This window comes from Peromyscus leucopus, chromosome 16_21, assembly GCF_004664715.2.
Source record: "Peromyscus leucopus breed LL Stock chromosome 16_21, UCI_PerLeu_2.1, whole genome shotgun sequence".
In the NCBI taxonomy this organism is placed as follows: Eukaryota; Metazoa; Chordata; class Mammalia; order Rodentia; family Cricetidae; genus Peromyscus; species Peromyscus leucopus.
This window is the reverse complement of record NC_051084.1, coordinates 71877794-71890937: the sequence shown is the minus strand read 5'-3', so window position 1 is coordinate 71890937 and position 13144 is coordinate 71877794. Positions and strand designations below refer to the sequence as shown.

General features: G+C 40.2%; 1 pseudogene; it reads left to right on the top strand.

Annotated features, from left to right (window-relative positions):
• The first annotated feature begins 6073 nt into the window (after positions 1–6073).
• Positions 6074–12665, top strand: LOC114702165 (annotated as a pseudogene).
• Positions 12666–13144: the final 479 nt, after the last annotated feature.

Genomic DNA, 13144 nt, shown 5'->3' with positions numbered 1-13144 from the left:
TGCAAAAGTTTCAAGGATTAGTATAGAGCCATCTCTGTATGAATAAAAGAGCCAAGGCTCTGCCTGACTAACACATATCCTACAATATCTACTGATGTTCTGAAATTTTCCTTTTGATAATGGCCGATCCCTGGCTAGATATAATTGAGATTTTGCAGATCAAGTTGCCCTTCAGATTTAGATCTGAGACTACCCAAAGACACTCAAGCCAGTCTGTCTACTGGAAAACACTGGGCACAAACAATAATGCTCTATGAATTCCAAAAATTGGAGGCAGAAAAAAATTCATTTATGGTGGGTAGATGGCCTAGCAGATAAGAATGCTTGCTGATCTTTCAGAAGACACAAGTTCAGTTCCCAGAACTTCATCAGACAGCTCACAAAGACAATTCCAAAGGATACAATATTCTCTTCAGGCCTTCATAAGCTCCTGAATATACATGCATAGACACATATAGAAACATGCATATACATAATAAAATAATTTTTAATTTTCATTTAAGTGGAAATGGCATATATTTATAATCTCAGCACACGGTACAGGGAGACAGAAAATTATGAGTTTGGGGTCAGTATGAGCTATATAATAAGGCCCTATCTTCGAAATTTTATTTTAAAAATTATTTTAGGGAATGGTTAAACTTGATTGTCAACTTGACAGGATCTGAAATCAAGTTAAGTCTTGACAAAGCCATGGCAGCCTTTCTGGAAAGGGTAACTGAGGGGAGAAGTTTCTCCCTCACAGCAGGTGGCACCAGCCAAACAGTGGCCCAGATTAAAGGAAGTCAGAGGAAAGCTCAGGGTCCCTGCCAGCCTTCTCTGTCTTTACTCACTCTGTAGACCAGCCTGGCAGCTCTTAGCTGGTGGCATTAGAGGCAACTGTGACATTTTTAGTCTTCAAACATTTTATAGTAAACGTATTATTTTTGTTATTGGAATTTTTTTTTTAAAACAGTCCTTGAATTCTACCATTCTGTCCTGTAGTGATAGCTCAGATCTGAGGTTTGTCTTTCTCATTCTTGCTAAAGAATGGCTGAAAGTTCTCTCTCTCATTTTGGGAGAACTGAGAGCCCCAAGTTGTTTCTCCATTCTGCCTCCTGGGATGTACATCTTTCACAAGCTTGTATTGATTACTTGTATTTTTTTTTTAAATCAACTTGACACAAACTAGAGTCACAATTCCTTACTTCAGGTAAGGAATTGACTCAGTTAGATTGGCCTGTGGGCATGTCTTGGAGGACATTTTCTTGATTTATTGACAACTGTGGGTTGTACCACCCATGGGCAGGTGGGGCTGGGGTTGTATAAGAAAGTAAGCTGAGCAAGCCATGGATATAAACCAGTAAGTAGTGTTCCTCCATGGTCTCTGCTTCAGTTTCTGCCTCCAGGTTCCTGTCTTACATTTCTGCTCTGATTTCTGTTCATGATAGACTGTAAGCTGTTAGATGAAATGCACACTTTCCTCTGCAAATTGCTTGTGGTGTCATAGTGTTTATAACAGCAACAGAAAAAGCTAGCTAGGGCAAAGCTTTGGAGATAGTCTCTCTCTCTCTCTCTCTCTCTCTCTCTCTCTCTCTCTCTCTCTCTCTGTGTGTGTGTGTGTGTGTGTGTGTGTTTTACTACAGATTAAATCTAAGGTCTTACACATTCTAGGCAACTACTCTACAACTAAGCTATATCCCTAGACTTAAAAAAAAAAAAAAAAAAAAAAAAAAAAAAAACTTTAGACAGGTTTTTCTAAGTTTTTCAGGCAGGTCTTGAATTGGCAATTGACTCCTGCCTCAAGTAGTTGGTCACAGGCCTGCACTAGCAAGCTGAACTTACAATAGCTAAAAGATTTAAGTAATGCAAATGTCCACCTACAGATGACTAAATTAAAAAACACAGCAGATACACACAAGGGAACACTAGAAATCTTAAGGAGGATAGAAATTTTGACACAGAACTAAACATGGATGAGCCTGGAGGACATTGTGTAAAAGGAAATAGAACACATATACGCACACATACATACAACTTCACATTCCTAGAGACATGCTAAGTGAAAAAGGACACACTCACACACAACATGCACACACCACACACAGACACCATATCACAAACACACACACACACACACACACACACACACACACACACACACACACACTTTACATTCCTAGAAACAGAAGCAGAATAGTAGTAACCAGAAATTGTAGGGAAAGGAAAATACAGAGTTCTTTTAATAGTACAGTTTTGGTTTTAAAGAAGAAAGTGTTATAGAGATTGCACATGAATTCACTTAACAGCTGTACACTTTTTAAAAAATTAAGATGCCTCTGGGTGGTGGCGCACACCTTTAATCCCAGTACTTGGGAGGCAGAGGCAGGTTGATCTGTGTGAGTTTGAGGCCAGCCTGGTCTACATAGGGAGTTCCAGCATAACTAGGCTGTTACACGAGCAAATCTTGTCTCGAGAAAATAAACAAAATAAAACAAACAAACAAACAAAAAGATGCCAGCCTTTATATCAGGTGTGCTTTGCCATAACTTTTCCAAGAAAAGTTTCAAATAGAGACAAAGAATACTGAAAGGAAAAGCAGAAAGTGCTGTGTAAGACAGGCAAGACAGTATGTGTCACACACCAGCAGGACCTGAGCACTGGGCCAGCGGGACTGTCCCTTTGATTACTGCAAGTCTTCATTTACTAAATTTGTCCCCTGCTTTATTAATTCTGTGAGATGAAGACTGTGCAGATCCACTTGTCACCGATTAATGGATACCTGAATAACATGTAGCACTCACAGGGCAATAAGCTTTCCTGAAGCCACAATCTTAGGGAGACTCAATCCAGAGATCAGCACTGTGAGGAAGTGGACTGTGAATGACATTTGGGGGATTCTTTATTTTCCCGAAAAACTCTGCGTTTAGTTGAATATATGTACTTTCACTGGAAGAAGGTTTTTGTTGTTGTTGTTGTTTTGTTTTTCCCCCCATTGGCAGATTTTCAAGGGTCCCCAAGGTTGAGGAATATTGTTACCGAACCAGGCACTTTGGCACACACTTGCAATTGCAGCACTTGAAGGCAGAAGGATGAAGAGTTCAAGGCCAACATCAGCTGCATACTAAGTTAGAGGCTAGCCTAGGCTACATGAGATACTTTAAAAACCACAAAACAGTATAAAACATGGCATAAGGAAGTGCTCCTTGCATGGTACAATCTATTAAATGTCCCTGGTGCCCGTACATTTCAGGGATCTCTCCAGTAGTAATCTGGACAGAACATTTCTGTGCCCAGGATGTTGTGGATTTAACAGGCTGAGCATTACTACTCTTCATGGCTAGACGTTTATAACATACATTTTCTTCTGTAGAACAAACTTGAATGGATTCAGTTTTAGTCACATCTGTGACAAATTCTTCAGTTATCTGTCTGTTCAAGATCTGTTATAAATTCAGCGTCTTTGACAGTGACACCTGCGTCCATAGCAGCTCTTCCCTGCTGGGTTGAAGTTTTCTGGAAACAACCTCACAGACACAGCCAGAGATATGCTTCTATGGCAAATAGAAATTTCATCAATTTGATAATAAAAATTAACCATCACATTCCCCATCCTTTGCCCTTCCATCTCACCAAACATTTTGATTTAGATTGGTTTGGAGAAAGGCTTGATCATTGAGATTTTTGTAAAGATACTCTAGAAATTCTAACCTTCAACTGGTGTGGAAATTTTAAACTTATTTGAACGATTGTGCAATCTTCTCTTAGATCTCATCCCTCAATTTGAAAAGCAGTGTTGAAATAGTCTCTTTGGTGCCGTCGCGATGTTCAAGTGTTCTCGTTAGTATTTATTTATTTATCTACCTACCTATTTACTTATATATTGTAATACTGTCTTTCGTGTACTTAACTGTATCTCAGGAAAACTGAGGCTTGTACTTGCTTACCTACTGTGGCACTCAGAAAAACGTACTTGAAGCATGTAGAAAAGACAGAGCTTTTCAAACTTTCCTCTTAGACTTCAGTGTGGTAGAGAATTACCTGGCATCCTCAGTGTAAAAAAATCTGACTCAGTATGTCTACGTTAGGGCTTGTGATCAGTGTTTCTAATAAGTTCCCGGGGAAAGTTCACATTGCAGGTCCATGGGCCTCACATGATCAGCATGGTGAAGATGTTTTGGTGCTCCTCTTAATTATTGTTTTCTCCTTTCTCTGGCTAGATACCTCTGCATTCTTTCTCTTCGTTTTGTATAATCTCTTACAAGGCAAAGAGTATATTGTTTCCTTCCCATTGAAAGACAGATTATGTCATATTTGGGGCCCAAGATTTCAAAGAATCCACCTCTCAACCTCAAATGGGCAGGTAGGTGAAAATGAAAGTTAAGTATCAAAGGAGTCAGTACCCACTTGCTGCTGTTAGTGTGTCCTGCTGCTATAGTATACTGTGGCAGCAACACTCATGTGTGAAGGTGTATATGTTTATCTACTTGTGAGGCAATGAATGTTCAAGATTTATTTTATCCAATTATACAAGAATGCTAAAGCATTCTTTTTAAACACTGAAACCAAGTAGTATTTGCATAGCATGATATTTTTGCTTATATTTAGCACTGTTTTATGCTGACATCACATATTGACAAATTCCTGTCTTTACTAGTATATCAGCACTTTGAAGGCAATGACTATTATGCCTTGCTCATCTTTGCATCACCCCAGAGCCTACTAGGTACTCAGTAAATGTTTCTTCAACAGTGACTGTATGAATTGTTAATCACATGAAAATGCTCAGCGATGCCACCTCAAATCTCAGCAGCTTAAAATGATTAGCATTTATTTTCTTAGCACACTAGTCTCTAGATGAATGATTTGTTTCTGTTTGGGAAGTGTAGTTTCTCTGATGAGACTAGATTCATTGACAAGTCAAATGGTTAGTTCCCCACACCCTGGGTGGTGGGAGTGATCAGGCATGTGTCCCTTAATCACCAATGACCCAACCTATTCCTTCTTTTGAAGCGAAGGCAATAGCACAAGTATACAAGTGGACATCAATAAGTGCTTTGCAAGCTTCTGCATGTGCCATATTTGATAATGGCTCGTTGATGCCAGCAAGTTACCCAGCCAAGCCTGAGTTAGGACAACAGTGATCAAATGGGAGAGGCAAAGAATTGAAATCGCCTTTTGTAGTCACTCTGTCAAAGTATTCTTTCTGCTATCATGCCCCAAGTCTAAGATTCTCACAATGTGTGAAAAAGCATGGTGTACCGGAGTCCTTTTTGGTTTTAATTTTTGAAAACCACTAGTTAGTTCTATCATAATAGAGGCTTGATCTGAAGTGATTTAGTCAAAGGCATGAAGATCCTGATTTTTACTGGAGTACAGCCTAGACTTCATTACAGTCCATTCTCATGTCAGGTGTATCAGCCACAATCCCATCCACCTGCTGGTGCATGATCCTTCCAGGCACTGGGCCAACGTGCAGGGGAGCAGACACCATGTGTTTAATCAGCATCTGCATCTTGATTTGAGGGGGGAGTTTCTCTTTGAGCCATGTTAAACAAAAACATAAAAATTACCTTAAAAGCACCTTGATGAAAAGACTCTGTTATCAACTTTCTCATCAGATGGGAGGAAAATTCTGAACAGGGAGATAAGAGGCCAACAGCACTGACTTTCCTGAAAAAGAAGAAAAAGAAAAGCATAATAAGTGCCTAGTTTAACAAAATGATCATAAAGAAACCATTGATTGTAATAACAAGAAAAACTAAATAACCAATGTCATTTTCAGTGTCCCCTTATTCTTCTACCACAAGGAGATGTATTACACAAAACATATGTGCATAATTGAGAGGAAAATAAAATTGCTTAAAAAGAGATACTCAACCGACAGCAATAAAATTTAGACCAAATATCAGAAAACTATTAAGCCTTGCTATAATATTGGTTAGAGTTCCATTTTCTGATTTGGTCAGTCCTAGGAGGTCCATTAAGCTGCTGTTTTGTTTAAGCTCATGGAAAGGTAAACTAATCTCACATAATGGGCAGAAGACATGGCAGCCTGCTTTCTCTTCTCCGTGAAAGGGATGCTTGAGGAACAATGGATGCTTTGGTAGGATTATTGTATTCAATGTGTTACTTCCTGGGAAGACAGAGACTTGTGGGGAGATACACCTTAGGCCAGAGAAAGGTTTTTGTTTTCTTTTCTCCTTTTCTAAACTCAAGTAAAATTGTGAAATGGATTAGTTTGATATTCAGTTCCCAGCTTTAACCTTTTTGTCTGGATGGTACTCTGTCGAAAATCACCATTTGAGATCCAGATAGAAAATTCTGGTTTCTTTTACCTACCCAAAAGACCTAAAACCCACTTGCATGTCAAGGTTAATTATAGCTAACAAGCTAAAGCATTCCCCATACCTAATGAGAACCAAGTTCTCCAATGAAGGTTTCACTGGTGAAGGTGTCTACACCATTTCCACACTTGAATGAACATCCAGTTTGCTGTCTTTTTGCAAGACAGAACTCTGAAAGTTAAAGCTAATATCTAAAACTATATAAGCATGTCAGGTATAAAATGGAAGTTAAGAGGCTTCTGTCCAAATATAGCAGGTTGAAGACCTCTAATTTTTTCCCTTACTAACAGCTCACCAAAAATTCAGAAAAGAATGAACTCAAATGGCCAAAACAATACTAATGGAGACAATAGAAGATGGGCTGTTAAACTTAAATTTAGATGACAAACAGAAGGGTACACGATAACTGATGTGCTTCATTTTTCTCTACCTTGTTTCTGGAAGATGTTCATGGAGTGAGCGTGGTTTCACAGGTGAATGTTTGATGAGTTGAGTGGACAGCTCTATCTAGAACTGTGAAGGAGGCAGGCGTGGTGGTGCATGCCTGGTACCCCAGTACCCGGGACACTGAAGCAGGAGGGTCCTGAGTTTGAGACTGGCTTGGTCTAAAAAGTGAGGCCTTGTCTCAAAATAGTTAGAGAACAAAGAAAGAGTAGCTATGGAGGGAGGGACAGAGAGAAAGGGAGAAGAAGAGGGAGAGGAGGAGGGGGAGCGTGAGGGGGAGGGAGAGGTTCATTCTGAGATTTACTCTATCTGCATACAAACAGCTTAGCCTGTCATGTGGATGTTGACAAGGCATGGGACTCTTGTCTCAGAAGCAAAGCATTCTATTACTCATTACACAACAGCAGCTTCATGGTCATATTGGCTCCCTTTGCCTCCCAAGTCCCCCAAGAATGAAGCTAAACAGCTAAAGCTGATGCATAGACAGTAGTTAGGATCATAGCTAATGAACGAGAGTTCTGGAAAATCTAGGCTTACTCCCTGATGCCTCTTGTAAATAAACCTGCACAGATTTTGCCTTTGAAGGAAACATTATCTCTATTATATCGGACAGCAAAAAATCTGCAATCTATTCTACCTAGCTTTCCCTTCCAAGACTTTTGGTTATATGAAAAATGCTGGTGGAGGGGGCAGGGAGAGAGACACAGAGACACACACACACACACACACACAGAGAGAGAGAGAGAGAGAGAGAGAGAGAGAGAGAGAGAGAGACAGACAGACAGACAGACAGACAGACAGACAGAGACAGAGAGAAGCTATCAATATCCTTGATAATAAGAAATGCAGAAATAGAGCCACCGAGAGGACTCAGTAGGTAAAGCACTTGCTGCTAAGGCTGAAGTTTGATCCTCAGGTCCTACATGGTGGAAAGAGAGAAGTTACTCATACAAGTTGTCCTCTGACCTCTGCATGCACACTGTGTTGCATGCATGTCTACATCACACCTTCCATCCACAAAAATAAAAAAGTAAAAAGCCATCTGGCTGTCCTCCCTGCTGCTTCAGAGAGTGTGGTTTGTATGCACTGAGGTGTTTCTTCCTGGATCTCACAGGACCTAGGTTCTGACAACAACTCTTCTATTTGTCTTCTGGACCCTAGGATTGGTAACTTTTCATGGCATTTTCAATATATGTTACTTTAGCATTCAACTTTAGACCTTCCTGCGCTTATCTAGCAATTCTCTGTATAAAATAGTCTCGATTTGGAGATGTTTGTGTGTTGGTGTCTCTTGCTGCGCCATTCACAGTAGCCAGGAAAGGGAACTTGCCTAGATATCAACTGGTGGATGGAAAAAGAAAATGTGGTGCATATACACAATTGAATTTTATGCAGTTGTAAAGAAAAGTGAAATCATTTCATGTGCTGGAAGATGGATGCAACTGGAGATCTTATTAAGCAAAGTAACCCAATCTCAGAAAGACAAGTGCCACATTTTCCTCTCATTTGCAGAAGAACCAAGATTTAAAAGTGATATATATATATATATATGTATATATATATACATACATATATATATTTATATAGCTAGATAGATGCACACACCACATATATTGGCATATATATAAAATCTTAGTTACTTTTCTATTACTGTGATGAAATACCATGACAAAGGCAACTTATATTAAAATAAACAAGTGATCTTTTAATTTGGGCTCATGGATGCAGAGGCTCCCCAAATGGGAACAGGGTGGCAGCAGGCAGGCGCTGGAGCAGTAGCTGAGAGCTTACATCTTCAAACACAAGCATGAGGCAGAGAGACAGTGCTAACTGAGAATAGCTTCGTTTTTGAGGCCTCTAAGCCAGCCCCCCAGTGACACACTTCCTCCAATAAGGCCACACCTCCTAATCATTGCATTCAAATATATGATCCTATGGGAACCATTATCATTTAAACCTAGTGAGTGTGTGTGTGTGTGTGTGTGTGTTTGTAGGTTGTGAAACTAAAAAGAGGATTGTGAGAAACCCTAAAGGTGAGGAAATAGAGAGGGTGATGGAATGCATGTCCTCAGAAAGCAGAAGAGGAAACTAACTGGGGGTTCCGGGAGGTCATTGCAGAGGGAGGAGTCCAGGAAAGGGAGGAGGACAAACAGGAAGAAGGGTAATAGCATGTATGTATGAAGATCAATCAATTTGTAATTTGTAAATAAGTTGTAGATAAGTACTCTGCCTGAATAATTTACAATCAATTTGTAAATAAGTTGTAGATAAGTACTCTGCCTGAAATACTTGGTATGGGCTATATTCTCTCATTTGGGAGCATTTACATTTACGCTGGAATGAGTGGTTTTCTATAAGGTGTCAGAAGATATCAGAAATCTGGGCTAAGGAGGTGACATGGTTAGGTGGAATAGACTCCAAAGAGCTGGTGGTGTGCATCTCACCCAACTCTGTGGTCAGTGACGTCATGATGGTGACATGAAGCTAAACAATAACATACCTGACGTTAAAATGAGTTCTTGTTCTACAGCCTGGTCATGAGTGGGAGCAATGAAGGGCGACGGTCGAGGGAAAGAGAGTGGGAGATCCTAGCTGGATCAAGAAAAGAGGGAGAACAAAAAATAGGAGACCATGGTAAATGAAGACCACATGAGAAGAGGAGGAAGCAGAGAGCTAGGGAGGCCCATGGAGATCCACAAAGATACCCCCGCAAAAGACTGCTGGCAATGGTCAAGAGACGGCAGGAACTGACCTACTCTGGTGATGGGATGGCCAAACACCCTGATAGTTGTGCCATAAACCCCATCCAAGGACTGAGGAATCTGGATGCAGACATCCACGGCTGGGCCCCTGGTGGAGCACTGGGAGTCTAATTAGTGAGAAAGAGGAGGGTTTATATGAGCGAGAATTGTTGAAGCCAAGGTTGGATAAAGCACAGGGACAAATAACCAAATGAATGGAAGCACATGAACTATGAACTAAAGGCTGAGGGGCCCCCAACTGGATCAGGCCCTCTGAATGGGTGAGACAATCATTTGGCTTGATCTGTTTGGGAGGCAGCTGTGCGGTGGTGCCGGGTCCTGGGCTCGTTGCATGAGTTGGCTGTTTGAATCCTGGGACTTATGCAGGGACGCTTGGCTCGGTCTGGGAGGGGGGGACTGGACCTGCCTGGACTGAGTCTATCAGGTCGATCCCGGTCCTTGGGGAGACCTTGATCTGGAGGAGGTGGGAATGGGGGGTGGGCTGGGGGAGGGGGAGGGGGGCGAGAAGGGGAGAACAGGGGAATCTGTGGCTATTATGTGGAACTGAATGGTGTTGTAAAATAAATAAAAAAAGAAAAAAAGAAAAAAAGAATGAGTTCTTGTTCTAATGTGTCAACATTTTTATTTTTACTTTCTTTCTCTTTCATTTATTCTTTTCCTCTTCTTCTTCTTTCACTTCCCCTGCCTCTTCTTTCTTTTTCTTTTTTTAATTGAAAACAGATTTTTTTCATCCAATATACTCTGATTACAGTTTCCCCCAACTCCTCCCAGAGTCTTCCCTCTTCCCCACCACCCAAATCCATACCCTTTCTTTTTCTTTCTCATTAGGATACAAACAGGCATCTTAAACAAATAATAAAATAAAATAAGATAGAACAAAAATAACCCAGAATAAGATATAACAAACAGAAGAAAAAGAGCCGAAAGAAAAGGTCAAGAAATACATATAGATGCAGCAATACTTCAGACTGAGCTCAGGACCTTGTTCATATTCAGTAAGTTGTATGCCTAGCTCCTTGTTTTCTCTTCTATTTTATTTTTATTAAAGTGTAGTTCAAAATATCAAAAAGCACAGCAAACTCTTGCACAGATATGCTAGCCAAGCTTTAACAATTAGCTTTCTTTAGAGGGAGAAAAAAAGCCTTTATTGTATTGTATGCTGGCTTGAATGTTGTAAATACTCCATTCATGGACAGCTTCATGTCATCATTAAGATATCACTAAATTCAGAGCTGGGATGAGATGTGCATCACCAACTCTTGTGAACTAGTGTGAGGAGCTCCAGAACATTCCTGCCCCTCCCCCCTCCTCCTCACCTTCACGTCAACCACTTCCCCTCTTTTAACGTAGGTTTCTGGTACCCCATACTTGTGCCTGAAGACAATTTATGGAAATAATGCTCATTCCCAGAGCAGAACATCATTTAGTGCAGATCATCATTCGGTGCAGGACATCAACAGCAACTATCCACTCACCTCACTCTCTGCTTACTCTTCAATTAGTTAATTTCTACTTATGCATGCTTCAGTTTTAATGGCATTTCTAGAGGGAAGCCTTCCTGGACCACCTCAATTTAAATTAGGTCTCACCTGCTGGTCATTCTCATGCCACTTTATCCTTTAACTTCATGGCATACATCCCAGTTTGTAATTATGTAATTATATTTATGTTCATTTATTTATTGTGTGGCCTCTTCCACTAGTTTATAAACTCCAAAGGGTCAAACTCATCATATATTTTGTCCCCCTCTGTATTATTGAATAACACCTGAAAAGCACTTTGAACAGTAGCTGGCATGGTATGGATGCTCAATAAATATTTATAGAATGAAGGAATGAATGAATGGATAATTAAAGCAATGAATATCTAATATATGCTAGATACTCTCTGGAATTCTTTCATGCATGCTGTTTTATTTTTTTATAACACCCTTAGCTGATAGTTATTACTGTCCTCATGCAGAGGAGGACATTGTCTCAAACAGGCTAACTAATAGGCTTCAAAGTCACATAAGCAGCATTATTAAAAACTAGGTCATTTAGTTAAAACTCAAAGTTTTTGTGTTTTTGTCTAACATCCATATTCGTGATTTTTGTTTGTTTGTTTGTTTGCTCAGTTTTGTTTTCTTTTTTGAACCAGGGTCTTACTTTGTAGTCCACACTGATCTCACCGTGTATACCAGGCAGATCTGAAACTCTCAGCAATCTGCCTACTCTGCCCATCAAGTGCTAGGATTGCAGCCGGCCCCACAGCCTGGCTTTCTTGCTTCTCATAAGGTCTTTAATTGAAACTTATTCCAAGTTTGCACGTTCTGTGGCTGACAGTCTTTCCTGATGTAACAAAATATCAGATCTGTCTCTAATTATGTCTTTAAGGAGCAGCAGCATGGAGCTGCAGGAGGGCCTGTGGCCCTTCGCAGCCGAATAACAAAAGAACCTGAGATAGTTGAAGATAAAGCATATTCAATATCCAGATCAGGGGATCAACAAAGAAAGAATTGCACAATTTTGAGGGCAAGTTAACATGTCTCATTTGTTACAGCATTTTTGAGGATCCTTGAGTACTGCCATGCTCTCACACATTTTGTAGAATTTGTTCGGAAAGCATTCTTCAGGCATCTGGTAACTTTTATATTTGGAGACCTTTGTGAATTCCATTCAAGTGTCCTAATTGCAGAAGTATTATTGAAATTGCTTCAACTAGTATAGAATCCTTACCTGTCAATTTTGCATTAAGAACAATTATTGAAAAGTACCAGCAAGAAGACCACCACCCAGATGTTGTCACCATAGAGGCAACCATTAAATGTTTATTGTCTATTAGATAAAAAATTAGTTTGTGGCCATTGTCTCGCTATAGGCCAACATCACGGTCATCTTAGAGATGACCTTCAAAGTGCCTATCTGAAAGAAAAGGAGTCATTTAAACAGTTAACCCACACACACTGGACAGATATCACTCATCTTATTGAGAAGCTTAAAGAACAGAAATGTCATTCTGAGAAAATGTCCCAAAGTGATAAGGAAGTTGTTCTCCAGTATATTAAGGAGCTTACTGACACATTGGAACAGAAAAAAAAAAATTTTTGGCAGTTCTCTGTGATGTTGGCAAGCTGATTAATCAAGAACACTAAAAGCTCCACTACTTTTGGGGAGGGGGGTTCATTTTACTAATTTGAAGAAAAAAAATTTACCATTAAGTGACTACAATCACAATCCCTTCATATAAGAATAAAGTTGCAGAAGGCAATGGAGTTGACTGCTGGTGGGTAGACTGGGAGCTCGGATTTCTTCCTGTCGGCAAGATCAAGCTATTTCAACGATCAAAGTCCACTTAGTGGAATGTGGACTTTGTGTGCGAGGAGGGCCTCTCCAAAGGCGGGCACTGTGAACACAACGTGTCACAGTGCGTGCTGTCTCGTTTGGCATTCACTACTAATCTCTGCGTCTTCCCGTGCTGTGGAAGAAGGAAATCTAGAAACTGCTATTTGACTTCAGGATCCAAATTGGACCCCATTGGTTAGATGTGCACATTACAGCACCTGGTGGCAGAAATGAAGGGAAGACAGTGCTTTTGAGTTGGGAAATGGGACTGTTGATAGCTTGTTTGTAT